Source organism: Argopecten irradians, chromosome 15, assembly GCF_041381155.1.
Source record: "Argopecten irradians isolate NY chromosome 15, Ai_NY, whole genome shotgun sequence".
NCBI lineage: Eukaryota > Metazoa > Mollusca > Bivalvia > Pectinida > Pectinidae > Argopecten > Argopecten irradians.
The window spans coordinates 16,195,351-16,215,257 of record NC_091148.1 but is presented as its reverse complement, the minus strand read 5'-3'; the positions used below and the strand labels follow the sequence as shown (position 1 = coordinate 16,215,257).

The 19,907-nt window shown below is 35.2% G+C and overlaps 1 pseudogene; it reads right to left on the bottom strand.

The window, feature by feature from the left end:
* Positions 1-1,745: 1,745 nt before the first annotated feature.
* Positions 1,746-17,037, bottom strand: LOC138308628 (gamma-interferon-inducible lysosomal thiol reductase-like; annotated as a pseudogene).
* Positions 17,038-19,907: the final 2,870 nt, after the last annotated feature.

Here is a 19,907-nt window from a genome sequence, read left to right as displayed (position 1 = left end):
GAATCCCCGGAATTTAGCGTTTATGAACGTCGTCATTTTATGTTGCCTTGCATCTGCTATTATCTGCTGTAATTTCTGTTTTGAAGTATTTATGTTATATTACAGTGTGTAATTGCATTTGAATAAGACACAACACATTGACAAATTAATAGCTGAACACAGCTTGCTAACATAACTCCATACATGAACATGTCATAAAACGTCGTATTCATAACGTAAATGGATAATGGCAACGTTTACGTCTACTCCATGTGTAATCTTCACGTACACGAAAGGTTGCTTAACCTCTCTATTAATTAATGATTCAAAGAACAAAACATTTTAATTGATGTGTAATATATTTTATCCAGATTTTTATGATCATTCAAACTGATAAATGTTCAAAGTGTACGACAAAATAAAATGTATTGATTTAGACAGAGGTAAATATCTACGGTCACAGAATGTCTGAACATACATTAAATTTAATAATATGTATTTAATTACTTTTATATCAACTGAGATGAAGTGACTGGAGGCCTAGCTATTCCATCTGAAATTTGTCCTTTGTCTTTCATTCATTGGCTGTTCTGCCTTGTGCATGATTTTCTTATCCATTTGTAACAATGAAAGAGAACATGCTGTAAGCACTGAGATTTACGTGAGGGGGAAATTTATACTAATTTCATGAAGGCTATTTAATTGCAAAAATTCCACAGCACATAATATGTTGTACATATATGATCTTTGTTGTCCAATAGTGTATCTTTTGCAAAAATAACACCACGTAAGTTGTATGCATGTAAATTGCGAAATTTAGCACTCGTGAAAATATCCATGTTTATATACAGTATTCAAATTCTCCAAAACAACTGAATCAAAGTTAACAAAATTTGTAGAAACATTCCAATACACATTAACTCATTCACCCCTGAAATTTCATAATAGACTGGTCTAGTTCTTGATTTAGAAGAGTCTAAATGTGTCTTTAGGGGTTAATGAGATAATTCTATATATTATTTTATCAGGTGACAGGTCATGTGATGGGCATATCTTTTAAATTATTAAACAGACACTATAATATAAAGTTGTATTTAATTACACTGTATTATATACATGTATATATTTATACTAAAAGTAGATTAAATGTGATCTTTTGTGATAATTGACTGATACATTAAATGATTCAATAACCTGATCTCTTGTTGTAAACTGTATTGTACTGTTGGTAGTGTTGGGAATCGGATGAAATGTTATGATCGATCATCAGTTTTGTGTAACCAATCGATGATCGATTAAAATCGATTATATTTGATGTGTACGTTTTCCAGGAAAATTGTACAAACTTTCTTCTACAGACTCAAGTGTTGCCATGTTCCCAGGTCGCTCATGTTTTTAATACTCCTCTGAATGTTTACATTACTACAAAGTGCTTATGCGCTCTTCAATTCGTTTAGACGTTTGTTATTTGAAATGATGTGAGCAACAGCACACACAAGCGATTGATTGTGTCAAGTTTTCTGTGACATTTCTTGCATATTTTACTGACCGGCTAACTATACACTTTCGTTTATCATGATATCGGGCAATTCCGACGAAACTCGATTACAGATTTCTTAATCAATTAATTGATCAAACACTTAAACCAACGATGATGAACTCGATTAATCGGAACACCACTGTGTGGGTTAAAGCGTTTTGGCATCAATTATATAATTCCTGGTAATCAACTTGTATCTGTGTATATCACAATAATAACATCTGTATTCATTAATTTGATACAGGTTTATTGGTCCAGACAAAAATACGAATATTTAACATCACTCTGATGGATCAGAATAATATTAAATAGACAGTACACATTTTCTTTTTAAGTATTAACATGTTCATTTCCTTATTAGAGCTTTTATAAAACAATATTGCGAGACATATTTACATATATCCTTATCAACTTTGGAGCATTATCGAGAACAAAATTAAATCTTGAATATAAATTCATGAAATTAACACAAATATAAGTTATCACACAGAAAAAACAACCCACATGCACATTTCTGAGTAAATGGATTTCAAAATCAAGGTTTTTTTTAGCAAAGTAGTTAAACTGGCTTTGTTAACACAATTAATGCTGGCATCTTGTATTAATTGTGACATCACAAAGGTCATATGAGTATGATAAATTTATTAAATGGCATAAACAATGTCTTACTGTATAGCACTTTAAATTTGCTGAGTCAATATTTCGCGGTTTCCTGTACGGAGCATATTCACCAAGGTTGAATTTTGTGGTTAATTAATTCCTATTATTCTTTGAATTATTGAACATCACTTTGGATACATCAATTAATTTCTGAATATTTCGCTGGTATTTAGAATTCCCATATTTCAGTTACAACATGAATATACTGGTAGTGAAAATAAATCATCCGTGAAATAAAACTGTTATACAATGTAACAAAAATAGTTTGAAAATGGTATTACTAACTATATATCACAGCTCTTTTATTATTAATCAATATCGTAAATTAGCTAATCAAAATAGGAGCAATGTCTTGATCAAATACTTTGATCAATACAATTCATGCACAATAATTTACAAATGATATTAATAAATAGTCAGTATGTAAATTATAATAAGAAACAATATCATAACTTTAATTATTAATGAAACAACAGAGGGAGACAATTCTTGACATTTGCACAATTGATGAATCGCAAGCTGTCAATAAAACTGCACATGACACTGCATTTTGTATTGTGAGCTCTGCGATATTTACTCAGACATTGAATTAAAACATGTGAGTTTGCAAGTACGAGGCGTGGCTATATTACACCTGACGATCAGTCAATTATACACTTGTATCATCATGCATAAACATGTAGCTTTTCTTGTACTTTCTAGAAACAACTTTGAATCAAAAATGCATCATAAACTCTTTTAATGATAGAGTTAATTAAGTCAAGGATACCAAATCGATGGGGCAAAAATAAAATCTACCTATTGTAAGTATTCGCTGCTGTTTAGTTTTTCAGGTCTACATCTATTGCCTTACTCAGCTCTAAGAAAATCCAATTTAAAATGCGAGGTCTAAATAATTTCTTCCATATATCATGAATCCAGACAAAATTAAAAATGCACGGTCTCCAAAGTCTCTTTCATACATCATGAATCCTGACAAAATTTAAAATGTGAGATCTACCAAATTTCTTCTATGCATCATGATTCCAGACAAGAAGATCATATTATGAATTTTCATAAAGAAAGCTAAATGCCATGTAATATTTCCTTCTTCATCTAAACTCTGTGTTTGAACTTCAGTTCTTTCTGGCATGCTGGGGGCTTTTCACCCTGCAATGTATAAAGTAAAGGCAAATTAGAAGTAATTAAGAGAAATATAATCTAAAAAATGTGAACAGGGGAGATAACTCTAATTTTGTCCAAATTTTTAATGACAGGCATGCATATTTCTCAAAGATCTTGCAAAATGTGTATCAATTACAGACCCCAGGATCATGAAACAGTGTTAGACTGAAGTTTTCCCTTAGCCAATCAACTGACAAGAATGATGTAACTTTTTGTAACGTCATCTGTAATTTGTTAAGTCTGAACTTCAGTCTTCAGACTGTTTCATTATTAATTTTGGGGCCTGGAATGTTAGCTCAAAACTCAATTTCTAATATACTGTCCTAAAATTCGTCTTAACCACTCAATGAACAGGGAGATAACTCTTGGCTTTGAGCAATAACCTGTAAGGGAAGGGTGGAGGACAGAACAGATTGGAAATCAACTCAGATTGGCTGTTAGGGGACAGCTTAACTTGGCTATTGTGAGCCACTTAGCTTTGCCCTTGGATAGGGGATATACATATATTAGGAGGAAGTCTGATATGCTACAGGAGGTAACTCAAAGTGGCTATAATGAGCTACTCAGATTGGCTATAATGAGCAACTCAATGGGCTGATGATAGTTCACCAAATGTCTATCAAACTGCCCGGGTACTGCACATGGCTTTGCATTGTATATGCTACAACATTTGCTCTGATATTGGTAGGTACATGACCTGGTAGGTACATGTGTGTGTCAAGCACGATATGTGCCTAAATAATTATCATCTGTAAATCAGCCAATTAGAGGGGAACTAATTTAAAAGTTGGTTATTAGGGGACAACTCAGATTTCAGTTATGGAACAATTTAGATCAAATATTGTTATCACAAACATTTGCTATCAATACACACAGCTTTGATACTTACCATATAGGTGTCACACACCAGGCCTACCAGGTCTCTTTCAGCTTCCTTCTCTATCTTTTCAGTGTGAACCTGGAACAAAAATGGCCACGTAAATATCTCACAGCATGACTAGTTCTCAACCTGACATAGGAAAATGTAAAACTAACTTATTCTCCACATGGTTTAATTCAAAGGCAAGTAAAAATAATGAAAACTTGCCAAGCTCAGGATACAGTAGAATCATATGACGATAAATTGCGAAATCATATTGCCGTGAAAATAAGTTGGTTTATTGTCCGGTTTGGTTTGATTGTTTTAGTAACTCTTATTATATAACAGTCATAGTTGCTGGGTATTTGCTCCTGGTTAGTGTTTCTTTTCCGGGTACTTAGAATAATATGACGATAAGTTGAGAAATTAAATTGGCGTGAAAACTAGAACACTGAAACGTCAGAAAGGGCCCCGCTATGTGTCTGACGTGCTTAAGTGAAAAAGTGGTATTTTGACAACGAATTCTTCCGTGTTAGCTATATGTTGCTAATAAATAATTAATGTCAACATTAATTGGGAAACCGATGGTGGTACATTATTATAATTCTTTGGAAAAAGTCTTCCAAGTATTTAACTTGAATCCTTTTTGATTCTAATCATATCATGTAGCCATTTTGATTCAAATCATATTGACTTTAATTAATATATTAAGCAATGAATAATTTTATTTATTATGCCATAACAAATTGTTAATAAGTCCAAAAATGGAAAATGTGTCCACAACCTTTGATGCAGTGACCCCATGATCTTACCTTTGGTCAGTCAAAACTTTGGTGAGTTGACTTCTTGTTTAATTCTGAACAACTCTGCTTCATTATAAATGTTGTAGCAAAATGTTCATGAGAAAATAAATTTTTTTTAAATTTGACCTTGACCTTTGACTTAGTAACCTTGGCCCATGACCTTACCTTTGGACAGTCAACTCCTTGTTTAATTCTGAACAACTTTGCATCATAATGTTATAACAAAATGTTTATCAGTTAAGAGCAACAACATTGTGATTTTTTTAAATGTTAAAATCCAAGATGGCCGATTTTTTAATTTAATTTCAGCCTGAAAAATTACCAAGCAGATCTAGGATGGATGGGGAATCATCATGTAAAATATGGGGAAAATACTCCACTCCCTTCCATCATTAATGTGCAAAAGAAAAAAAACGGACAGACGGACGGACGGACGGACGGACAGACGGACAGACGGACGGACAACCTGATTACTATAGGGCACCCGCATCTCGATGCGGGGCCCTAATAAGTTGATTCATTGTTTGTTCGGTGTTTTTTTCTCTGGGTACTCTGGCTTTCCTCAACCATCAAACTTGGCATGTCCATAAATGGACCCTGGCGGTTAATAGGGCGTAAAACTAAACAAACCAAACCAATAATTTAAGGACATGCCAGGTTTGTTGGTGGAGGAAAGCTGGAGTACCCAGAGAAAAACCACAGTATCTAGCAACTGCCTCACATGGCATTTGAAATTGCAACCACAGATGGAGGGCTTGTGATAGTCATAATATCTTAACCAATCAGCCAACATGGCTCCTGGTTTACAGGCAGTTTATTCTAATGTTATGTGATTTAACAGTGACCTTGACCTTTGTTCCCTGCACTTTCGCTAATAGTGAGTGGTTAATATTTACCCCATTTAGTTGGACCCACGGTACATAGGTGTGGGGAGGTTGTAGAGCATCTGTTTGTAGCGCCATCTGGTGTTCAAGCATGTTTCCAGCATCACTATTAGAACAGGCCAAGATGGCATCTATTTCCTTCAAGTTTAACAGTTTTGCACACTGAAATAAATTAAAGAATATATGTATATACAATTGTGTAACCTTATTTTATAATTTTAGATCCTTTTTAACATTTCTTTTAACGTCATTCTTTAAAATTAATTAAAAATACTTATTTATAATTTTATATGATTGTGTTACTATTTATTAAATGAATCTGATTCAAATCTCATTTCATGTTTGTAGCTTGCCATTATATGTACAGCATTACCTGTATTTTTAAATGTATATCTTCCTTTTAGCAATTTTTCTCCTTTTTTTTTATGAAACTGGCAGAAGCATCACTTCTGTATTTACATAACTAACCTCTAGGGACCAACAAAATCATTTCGTTATAAATATATATACACATACCAGCTATTACAGGCATCTTATATGAACCGTAACAGGGAATGAAAATTGCTACTTAATAACCACAAATTCCTTTTCAGCGTGTTTGTTATAAATTTGTTCTACTGTATTTAGTATTAAAGGTACATGTACAGAGGAACTCGGTTAATACGAACTCGAAGGGACCGAGATAAAACTTCGAATTATCCGGGTGTTCGAATTAAGCGAGTTCTCATGTCTACTGACTATCTCTTTATTTGGTATATATAGACTAGTTTGATGTCGTAAAACGATGCGAAAAAGGAGATGTCAAAATCACTGATGGTAGTTGCATAATTATAACAAGAAAATTTAAATATATATTTTGAAAAGCCGTTCTACGGCAGATGTATGAAAAAGAAAATCGGCATTTTCGGCGATCTCTTAGTCCAAAAACATCTTGTTTCGAGTTATGCGAACGTTTTATGTATGATTTTTTGTCATTCGGACCAAAAATTTACTTTGTGTTATCCGAGTTCTTCGGGTTTTCCAAATTCGAATTATCCGAGTTCTTTAAACAAATATAAAGAGGAAATTCGGCCGGGACCGTCAAAGTACTTCGTATTAAGCCGGGTTGTCGAATTATCCGAGTTCGTATCAACCAAGTTCCACTGTATGTCCATACTGTATAGTCGCTTTTATTCAGGGGATTAAATTTCTTTATATTTACGATAAAGTTAATATTTCGGAATTTAAATACCAGCAAATACAAATGAAAGATGAAAATAATGATAACCCTTGTAGCATAAAACTGTTAAAAATTGACAATGTGTAAAAATTCTACGCACTATAAAATACAAAACAGAAATATGTTGAATCACGAATTTTATCTCCACAAAAAAATAAACAACTACATGTATAACACAGTATACAAAGTCCTGTACATGAAATTACCTTGTCAGCGGCCTCTGGAGGTTTGATATTGCCTTCGTACAGCTTCTCCTCCATACAGTAGATAAATGGGAAATACAACGTGAAGTTTTTCACAATACTGATCGTGCAGGCCTACACAAACAAAGAACATACAGAATTTGTCAATTGCAAAACCAACCATATCGACTTATTATTAGTGTAACAGGAGGAGAGAAACTGTAGTGGCCAGACCGGGGTTCGAACCTGGACCTCCGAACACTAGCCAGATGCTCTGCCGACTGAGTCATCATCATCAATGATCAACCCAGTCCAATTCAGCTACATTTGGATGTTATTGGATGTTATTGAAGTATGTTAGACAGTGAAAAAACAGAACTGTTCAATCTCATAAATTCTTTGGTTAAATTTTTTGTTTCCTTTATTTCAAATCACTTTTCCACTGTGGCCTGGCCATTACATCAATCTATGATGTAGATTGTATTGTATGATGTCAGTATACAATCATATACTTACATCTATGATATTTCCCACACATTCCTGTTCTCCATGCTGACACTGGAACTGCCATTTTCCCTCTGTAGTCTTCTTCTCCTTTATAAAAATTATAAGAAAAGATGATAGAACTAATTGACTTATCAATTAGACCTCTTATAGTTATTGAAAAGAAACTGAATTAATTGTAATTCTAAACAGCTTCTCATAAAATCTCAGCATGCACATGCAACATGATTTTACCATGCCTAAATCAGAGATGGTGATCAAGTGACCTTGACCTCTAAAACAATGACTTTGATATATGACCCGCTTTCAGTTAATTGAGTTTTAGTTGTCACCATCAAAGATCAACCTTGCTTCATAAATGTTATATAACTTTAAAATGTCTTAATTTGTGATGCGGGGCAAACACTGTATGTATATATACGTATACACATTTATAATTAAAGTGAATAGTCGGGCAAAGAAAACCAGTCTAAATGCGTTCATTAGCCTTCCAAAAGTTCTCGCATATTAATACGACGGCCGAGTTCTGCTTAGTTTCCCAGTTCTGACCATTAAAGTAAAGAAAAGTTGAAAGAATTGAAAGCGAGGCTGCGTGGAAATGTAACCACGGACAAAGTGAGCCGGGAGGACGTTTTAGAATTTCCATACTTTAAAATTAATTTCTTCGTACGAAGACAGATTTTGACGAGAGATTTTATTTTTCCATTTCATAAGAAATTATACTGGATACATTCACACCATTTTTACCTACTTTAGCCATCCTTGCCCGACTGTTCACTTTAAATGAACAGACTCTGACTCATGTTATTTTTTTACCAAAGAAAACATAAAGCTGTCTACTCACATGTGCATTCCCATAGGGAACCAGGGTTATGTTCATTATATCCCCAACCTGTTTGTAGGCGGGGTAGAGCTGTTTCTTGTAGAAGTTTTGACAGTCGGGACACAGCGTTTCATAGTAAAGAGTGAGCTGAACTGGAGCAGCGACCGTCTGCCGAGACCAGTACTGCTTACACTGCCAAGTTACCTGGTGGAGAATCAGCAACACAATCAATATTACACCAATAACATGCCACTTTATGGTCTTTCCTGAGCTGGAAATTTTCATATCACTTCTTCACAGATTGTTTTTGTGTATTTATGGTCGTTTTGTACCATTCAGATATTTTCTGTCTGTCAATTATACCACGTATTCATATATATCTGAAATGTAAAATCACGTTATTTCATCTTCATATAATCTTGTACCATCTTGTGCCATATTGAGTGTGAATGATTCAGTATAAGTTATTATAGTAGCCCATTAGTTATGGGTGAGTGCACACATGGTCACAGTTGTTGCTAGTAACACAATCTGTCACTTTCTTTTGGTTGCTGTGACAACCTTACCAGGTATACAGAAAATCTACATAATACAGCATAATATGATCGTGCAGTTAAAGGACAAATCAATGAAGTATAGTTAGCATAAGAATTTATAAATTAGTCAGGTGTATCATACATGTATATGTGGGTGACCTCAAAACTTTAGATGGTAAAGTTACATTTTATCCTTATTTCAATAATTTTGTAGAAAAAAACCCATGCAGCAATAATATTACATGTATATCAATTATGGACCTGTTTCGAGGTTTGTATGGTGTTCTAGTATAATAATTAAAATAATGACCTAAGGCGTTATATCCTGAGGTCTTTATTTTAGATTCTACCAGTCGACATGCTTTATTTCAAACACTACATGACCATGTATTAGCCAATGAGAATAAGGCAAAATCAGAGCATATTTTTATAAAGGTAAATTAAAGTTTAATTGATAAATAAATTAAAAGTCTTAAAACAAAGTAGAAAACTGACATCTGTAAGAAACGGCTCCACTCCAGCTAATGGACCAAAGTACACTGTGCTTGCTCAAGGTATGTAATGGAAGTATATTTATTGTAGAAATTGTGATCATGGTAATGGTGGTTAACCAAAGTTCATCAACCATTCATCCATTTCCATTATATTCCATGACCCAGAACACTAAATTCCACTTCCATTTACTAAGATTCTTATTTCCATTCAAAACATTTCCATTAAAACCTTTTACATAAAACTCAGAAGGGGGCATTTACAGGCAATTGCTTATCTTAGTACTGATTGTTTCTGAAATCCCTTGCATATTAATTTTCTTTGAAATCGGATAATTGAAGAATTTTGATGATTTTCAGGGATCAATTTAAGCAAAAACTTTGGAATTCTCAGTAAAATTAATTGAACTCCTAATGCAGTTAAACATACAACCATGCAACTATTCATCATCGATGCTCCAGGGGTTACATATCCACCGGACCACCCACCCCCTTAACCACTGTTAATTCCCAAATGTGTGATTGTATAGTTTTGATTTACAATCCCCCGACACCAGTCAGCAGACAAACCCCAAGAGTAGAAACACACAACACTGTAACACATGTGGAGCTGATTAGAGACAGCTCAAACCCCTAATTAATTTCAATAAAACATTGTATAAGGTTTAAATGGAGATTTATTGTACTAAGTAATAGATAATTATACAGGTAAACAATAACAAAGTAAGAATAGAGAACAGAAGTATTTACAGTTTTGTACCTAACGATAACACTAGCCCCCCACAAGTTTCTGCCAAAAGCCTGGGCTAATGACCATCATCCCTTCCTATTCGCTCCCTCCTCCCAGCTAACTCCACAGCAACCCACTCCCTAAACTATATATAATACACCCTAAGTGTCCTAACGTAAGTACGTATGTCATACATATGTACCGTGTGCTGTTATCAGCACTATGGCAACTGTAATCAGCACTATGGCAACTGTTATTCAGCACTATGGAAACTGTTATCAGCACTATGGCAACTGTTGTCAGCACCAGCATGCAATCTGTTATCAGCACTATGGCAACTGTTGTCAGCACTATGGCAACTGTTAGTCAGCACTATGGCAACTGTTATCAGCACTATGGCAACTGTTATCAGCACTATGGCAACTGTGTGCTAAGCACTATGGCAACTGTCAGCACTATGGCAACTGTTAATCAGCACTATGGCAACTGTTGCTCAGCACTAGTGGCAACTGTTGTCAGCACTATTGGCATACTGTTGTCAGCACTATGGCAACTGTTGTCATGCACTTGGTAAGGGGAGGTATCTCCCCCTGGTTCTCTGTGTGGCATCGCACACCCATTCTGATTGGTCCAATCTATGGCATATGCGAAGTGAGCACGGAAACCTTTTATCCCGCAACTCACCCAATATCCTGTTGTTTCTGGCCTGATCCTGTTGTTTCTATTGAACACACATATTAAGGTTACCTCGAGTGCACAAAGTCTAACTACTCGATCAGCCACACACTATTCATAAATACAACTACCAGTTAGTTAGCCTTACCCTACTCGGTGTCACATCCTCTAACAGTGATGGTTTATAAAATGAAATCCAACCATTTGCCTATTATGGCAACTAACATGCACGTAACTAAATATCCTTTAGTTTATGCTCGCTTGGTTTAGAAAACAGTGGCGGAGAGTGTAGTTGTGAGAATGCACAGACATGGGACTCGCAACCCTGGGACGCCCTGACTTACTGAGCCCCATTCCCACTTTATAAGACGACTAAGCTTAAGGTAAATTATTCCCTCGCGCGATGCTACACTATCTTCAATACGTATTTGCACCTTGTGAACAATGACCTAACACCAGGTTCTTTCTCCAACGAAAGCCTCATTCTATCTCGTCAGATTGCAGCTTTCGCGTATGGATTAGGGAATTGGTATCGTGGTCTTACAGCCCTGAAATTGTAACAAGGCGAGGAGTAGTGTGCCGCTCGACGGCCGGGCTTGAACACACAGAACCCCAGACTTAAAATGTACTGTGTCTGCGGACTCCTCTACCGACTGAACTAAAGGGAAATTCCCCTCAGCATGATAGGCTAGGAAAGCGACTCTGTAATCACTATTGTACAATTAAAAACCCGCTAACATATATAAGGCGTAGTGACCTATATTCCATACACATTCTCTATATTGTTTATAAACTTCTATACTGTATTCATTGCATGCTTTTTCCATACTCAAATGTGTTTGAATTTGTAACTGTGAAATAAAAAATTAATGTTATTATTCAGTTATACATAATACTGTAAGTTAACTGTTTATATAAAATCAAATTGTAGTTTATTTTCTATTCTAAGTACATAAGTGTGAATGAACGGGTATATCGGGTGGTTTAAATGGTTGAAAGCCACTCGCCTTTCACCTAGGCACGGACCAGGGTCTTGATTCCCAGGTCTACAGACGTGTGGAACAGGTCCAGTGGTCACCTGTTCGATTCACGTGGGTTTTCTCTCGGTACACGCTCCCGTTTTCCTCCCTTTCTAAGAATCCTCGCGCACTTAGACGGTGCCAGCGAGATGTGATTGACATTAAGTTGTTTAACCTTGTTTATCAAATGATGTAAATGATAGAAATAACAGTATGTTTTATGTACAGAGATTCGTTCTTGGGTCTCGTGGGTGCTAGTTGTTTTTATGACTTTAATGCATTCTCTTTTTTCACAATCTACGCCCCTGCAGCGCAATACCCACTCAATACGAGAATCATCGGACAGCAAGCGTCTGCTGTTTGGTATGATATAATTTTATTAACCTACCCTTCTAATAGGAAATTCAAATTATTAGGGGTTTGGATTATTTCATTTTTCCAAACACGATGCTGTCCAGCCTGCATGGTTCGTAACTTCGATGGATATTTGGGTCTGCTTGATATGCCTTGGATTTATATGCGAGATATTAAGTCCTTGGATAGGAAGTGACAAAACTAAAATTCACCTGACATGCGGCAGCTATTTCCTCCGACATGAACAACCTATAGGACTTGGCGGGAAATTACACAAGCTTCCGTCGACAAAAGATACTGTGGACACAAAGGCAAGAAGAAACCACCACACAAAACCCGTCCATGTTGTTTATTTTTACATCACATGATCACCTTCATCGTCTGAGTCATGTGATATCATATGACCTCAAGGCGCATTCGACAGCGAATCTCTACGAAGGACTAGTTCCGGGAGGGCGTTTTCAAGGATCTATCTTTGGACCTTCGATTTTTTTTTTAAATTATTTATATTTCAAAGATTTTCAAGAAATTTATTTACACAATAATATCACATTATCAAAGCAATATTAAAAATAATACTGTCAGCTAATGCTAATGCACCATCCATATTTCAGGGGTTTTATTTGTCATATACATATATATTTGTATCGTTCTATCCCGACAGCGATTAGGCACATTACCCATGCAGGGTGATGCTAAAATAATAACTTTCTGTAGAAACTATTCTTACTTAAAAGGCGACCATTTGGGAATAGCTGTTAATTTCTGATATCTGAAAATCTATTTCTCATATTGAAAATTAAAACCGAATTCTAATATCTAAAATTCTATTTCCCGGCGATATCGGGAATTATATTACTATTGCATTAGTGTGAGAGTTAATTTCCGATATCGATAATTGAATTCCCATACCGGGAATAGCTAGAATTTCCCATATCAGAAATGCAATTTTCTCTGAGAAGTTTACGAATTTTTTTATATCAAAAATACACTTTTCGATATCAGAATAAGAATTTTAATATTTTAATATCAGTATCTGAGTGTTTGAATAAGATAAAAAGTAGCTTGGCTTCTCCAAATATATATATATATATTTCTGCAAATATGAAAGTTGTTACGTCGATGAAATCGTCGATATTTGGCCATAGTATGATGGCATATTTCTGCCATCGCGTTGCCGACTTATGACTTAATGATGTCGACATAATTAAGGTATTATGTCGACATCATATAGGAAGATATCGACATAAACAGAAGAATATGTCGACTTACCACATGTACCTGCCCACATAATGATTCCAAGATAATTATGTAGAAAGTCGGTGACTCGGCGATTAATCGTGTTTATGCTCGGGTGTGACACCGACTTGTCAGTTATTGATGTCGACATCTAAACTAAAAGATGTCGACATCTGGTCTTGAAAGTGGAAATCAAAGTCCACTCATTCATGACGCACTAGTACTGTGTATATGCAGCAAGGTACCATACAGCAGGGATCGACGTTGATTTTGTTAATTCAGGTTTTTATTTATTTGATTTCAAAATTAAAAATTGTGATCCTGCACATCCCGGCCATGCAGCTGTAATTAACCTACGTGTACGTAGCTGTTAGTCCGAGCTGAGGAAGTTAGAGTGCAAGAGGACTCTGCTTTGTACAACGAATTTCCATCCTCTTGGCCATAATTATTTATTAATATAGGGGTATAACCGTGGGTTGAAAATTCGTTTAAAAGCTCTGTGTGTGTTTGTTGATTGGCATTCGTACCAAGTCCATGTAGTACATACCGTACTATACTATATTAAAAGATCGAATGAAAAATTAAAAAAAAAAATGCAAAACAATGATTTTTTCATGTTTTATTTTCTTGCGAATCACGAAAAATACCAGTTACGTAATTTAAAAGCCATAAAGGTCACAGTACAGGTACACAATACACATTGGGAAACCAGCTTTACTTGTTAGCTTGCCCTGTCCATATATATATATATATATAGGTAAATATTTACATCCCTCGATACACTTATATAAAGGCACAACGAATTTTTGTTACGGTCTTAATGGCCAGATTCAACCTTTGGGCTAAAAATCCTGCCGGGACGCGGTTTTAAACTCCAAACTCGCGATACATCTGCATCTATTTTTTGTAGTAAAAACACGCGTTCTTTGTAGTCAAACGTAGTAAAAAAAAGTCACGTGCTTATACTTCATTCATGCCATTGGCCGGAGTATACAATGTATTATGGGTAACTAGTGATCACGTGATTGTGTGTTTACTTCCAAATATGGTGATAGTTTGCTTGCCATTTCTTCGGAAAAAGTGATTTAATTGAAAATATTTGAACTCCAAAATGTTATTAATATTGCATGCATATGATTCTGACTTGCACATATGTACTGTTTTACTATAAATAATGAAATGAAATGAGTTATAAAATTGCCATTTCCTCGTTTTGTAAATAAATGATATAATGCGAATTGACCAATTCAATAGGTCTAACCGTCTAATCTAGGATCAGCGAAGATCGGCTACTCCCGGCTAAATTCGTAGAATTATAAATTTATATAGATATATATATTTAATTACCTGCTTTAGGTTTCAGAACAGATACATATAACACAGAGAAAATAAGATCTTCGTCAAAAGGCCAAATTATATATACTAAATACCAGGTCAGAGAAATCACTCTATTTGGAAGTAAACACACACTCATGTGATCACTAGTTACCCATAATACAATTCCATATTTATTTCGGCCAATGACATGAATGAGGTATAAGCACGTGACTTGTTTTACTACGTTTGACTACAAAGAACGTGTGTTTTGTACCATTATTGGGAAAATCCCCCGCGGATCGTGGTTTCATTTCCACCATTTGAAATTGCTAAGCAATACTATCATATAATTGTTTATTTTCTTTACAAACAAATAGCTATAAGCTTCCGTGTAGCACACTTAGCTTTTTGGGAATCTAATACATGTGCATGCACGGGCTTATGTGCTTACATGGCAGCTTCCCGCCTGGTAAATTGGGACCTAGGACCTAACTCATTATGCTTCGGTAGGTTCCGTACGAAAATGTATCATTTTGTTTGTCAGAAATACTCTTCATAGACTGAAAGGTCTCAAGGCCCTCTACCAATATTGTGAATTTTATGGCCCTGGGGTCTCAGAATTGTCCCCAGGGGATAGGGTCTTTACCATAGTTTATATAGGGAAACACATTTATGAGCATTATTTGCTCAATTTTCATATGAAATGTAACAGATATAATGGAATCAAATACTCTTCATAGATTAAAAGGTTAAATTGATATCATCACTGACTGATTTCATGGGCCTGATAGGCCAATATATGGTGCTTATATACGGTGTATGTCTTTGTTTCACTCTGTATCCGAACTCAGGTGACCAATCAGAAAACAAAAAACATGGCTGACAGGTGGCTATTACTGCTATTTAAATAAAATAGACTTCATTTTTTTAGTTTTCCCATGTTATAAAAACATTTCCAAAAGGAAAGAAAAAGGTAAAGAATTACAGAAATAGAGAAAAGATCCATCTTTAATTGGCATGATTTACATCGAATAGAATCAAATACTCTTCATAGATTAAAAGGTTAAATTGATATCATCACTGACTGATTTCATGGGCCTGATAGGCCAATATATGGTGCTTATATACGGTGTATGTCTTTGTTTCACTCTGTATCCGAACTCAGGTGACCAATCAGAAAACAAAAAACATGGCTGACAGGTGGCTATTACTGCTATTTAAATAAATAGACTTCATTTTAGTTTTCCCATGTTATAAAACATTTCCAAGAGGAAAGAAAAAGGTAAAGAATTACAGAAATAGAGAAAAGATCCATCTTTAATTGGCATGATTTTCATCAGTCTGTAGTGGGTACCAAGTTTATTAAACTTTAATGTGCAACTGCAGGGGCGTAGGAAGAAAAGGGTTCTCCTGCACATTTTTCGTACTTCATTTTTGAAATTTTTGCAGCTTTGCGGCACATTTCCTAAAACGTTCAATCACGTTATGTTCAAACCTTTAACAATAAAAATTCAATACACATGAACAAGACTAAAAATGTCCATCAAGGGATTCTACTATTTCAAAAATGTTTCTTAAAATTTTAATTTGTTTATATGTCTTAGCAAGACAATTAAATCAATTCATTATTTTTTGAGTTAATCAACAATGTGCTGAAGGTGTGAAGCCGGTAATGATATGACGGCATTCACAATTACAATTTCTAAAAGCAGGTAACTTTAAGTCGCTTTAAAATCCTCAAAATACATCGTAAAACTCATCTTGGCCATTCTAAATCGTAATATTTTTTTTTCCGGGGGAGACCTCCGGACCCCCAAAACACCAAAATCTCGCGCACTCGGCGCTCGCAAAATCATCTAAATTTTTTTTTTTCCGGTTGAGACCCCCGGACCCCCCCCCCCCCCCCAACACCAAAATCTCGCGCATTCGGCGCTCGCAAAAAAATCATTACAATACATCGTAAAAAATACCTCAGCAATTCAAAATCGTAATATTTTTCTGGGGGAGACTCCCGGACCCCAAACACCAAAATCTCGACCCTTCGTCGCTCGCACGCCATTTTGCTTATTCATTAATTTCCTGTTAGCGTCGCCACTGTCTAAAGATGTGTATGTGTACAAGGATTATATGTAATGATTTATGAGAAAAACATGAAAGTATATATGGTTGCGTGTTGAATTAATCTCCTCGTGTGGGAGTGAAGTCTCAAGTGTCTTTTGACCGGTGTAACGTTGAAAATGGACCCCCGTTGAAAAACTGACTTCGGGTCATTTTTCAACGTTGAAAAATGACCCCGAAAACCGTTGAAAACTGAACTTCAGCGCACTTTTCACACCGACCCGTTGAAAATGGACCCCGTTGAAAAGTGACACTTCTCAGGAAAAGACAAAGATAGGCTATGCCTGTTGTCTGATCCCATTGACACATAACATCTTTTGTACAACAACACCACACAACACAACCACACCACAACACACAACACAACAACACCACAACACACAACCACGCAACAACAATACAACACCACACAACAACAACAAAACACAACAACAACACAACACGACACACAACATCACACAACACAACATCACACAACATATCACACAACAACACGACACACAACAACACAACACACATCACAACCACACGACAACAACACACAACACAACACCGTGCAAAACACAGCCACACAGCATCCAACAACACACAACACACCAATAACACACAACATAACAACATAACACAACAACACAGAACACAAAACACAACGATGATAACAATACAAAATTTCAATTCAAATCGCGGTGATTACGTAATTTAGATACCAGCACAGAAGGGTCGCTTATATTAGGAATGGCGATAACAGAATTCGAGAATTATGTTTGTGCAACAGCTACATATGTGAATGCACTAAGGTCATTTTCAAGAGACCGTCCGTTGAGGGTTTGCCAAGGTCATTTTTCAACGGTCATTTTTCAACAGACCTGCCGTTGAGAATTGACCCTAGACGCTGTCAATTTAAAACGGCATGTTAAATTTTCAACGGCATTCGGGGTCCGTTTTCAACGTTGAAAAATGACCCGAGGTCAATTTTTAACGAAGGTCCATTTTCAACGTTACACACGGCATCTTCCAGTGTCTGTTGTAATCAATTTACAATCTTCTTAATAACCAAGAACCTCATACATGGACATGATATTGGGCCATAGCATGCTGGGATTAAGGGATACAAAGTTTGTTCAAATCAATGATCTTGACCTATGTGCCAAGTCACAGGGCTGAGACATATCTATTATTTGTTTAAAAGTAAAACATTATTTATAACTGTGCATATCGAAATTCAGGTGACTGTTAGATATATATCCTTATTGCCTTCTGCTCATTCTCAACTCTCATCCATTTGTAAGCAATTCTAATTCTAACAAACTCCTTCTCCACAACATGGTTTTTCTCACTTTACAGCAAGTTCAAAAACAACAACAATAAAATTACGATCATGAATATTTTGTATTGTTATTTTTTTTTTTTTTTTTTTTGCAAATTTTCAGCAAAACAAACATGTTTCAAATTATATTAATACACATATTTGATTAATATATTTAATCTGCATTTATTTTTTTAATTAAAAAAAATGAAAAAAAAAACTATCCTAGCAAATGTACATGGTTTGTCATTTCAATCAAGGGAGATAATCCGTTTTGAGGGATTTTCCACAAAGTGGAAAAGTTAAGATTATAATTCACTTTCCATGCATTATTCAACCAAAAAATTAGCCTGGAACATTTCCTGGTCAACGTCAATTATAATTTCAACACAAATTTATTAGATGATGTTTCAAGTAATTTTCAAGTATATACATGAACTGTAATCTGGCACAATCTTCAATTTATCAATGTTTCACAATCAAAGTCTACTCTAAGCCTTCTGTAAGCTAACACAAACTCTGCCTTTGTGTGATATAATTCAAAACACAATGGAACACAGCTCTATACAGCTCTATCTCACCTGGCCCACAGATTTTGGTTCCCGTTGGATGGAAGGTGTCCTAAGAAATGTCTCGTTGACAGGCGCTGAAGGTTGTCTCCCTTCTTCCTACCTTAAGATTCTGGTCCTGTAACATCAGCCTCCATGAAAAGATCGCAGATAATTTCTATTCTGAAATTGTGAAATTAATAGATTATGAGAATGTTAACTTTTATGACTTCACACAAAAAGCTTTTGATGTAAATATTTTATGCTCCCATTTAAAGATGATCCACCGCTGACAAATGGTAATTTTTTTATCTATCAAAAACAAAAACAGACGATTTAGAATTTTTCTTCAGTTACAAAGTTACTGACTTTACATCATTACCACCATTGAAAAGTTTCAGCTTTTCATTTTACTTGAAGATAAAAATATTAAAAATAATTAATTGCATCCCGAAAAAATTCCGTCGCACTATGTCCTATATGAAATGAAGTACTGGTTGCAGATTAATTAATTATTTTATTTTTTGTGTGTTAATTAGACATATATACACACGATTAAACACCAATTATTGTTCAAATGATGTGTATCATTTATGTTCTATCGGCGATGGAGCATCTTTAAAACATTCATATGTACTTGATCAAAGTTCCGGATTCTTTATTGGTTTTTTTTAGCATTAAAATGCAACTTCAAAGCCCAAATTATTGAATCCTTAAGAATTAAGACAGATATATTTTCTTTTCCATAGTACATATGCTTCATCAGCTGACGTTATGTGTTTGTACTTGTATTTCATCACCTTGATACCCTTTGAACAGAAACACATATACATAATATTATATATATTTCTGCTTTGAAGCACTGGGTGTTGACTCATTTCTTTGTAAAGACTGCAATGTCAAGGACATGAAAAAAACTTCTTCCACCATTTCAATGTCCAACTTAGGAAAAACCAA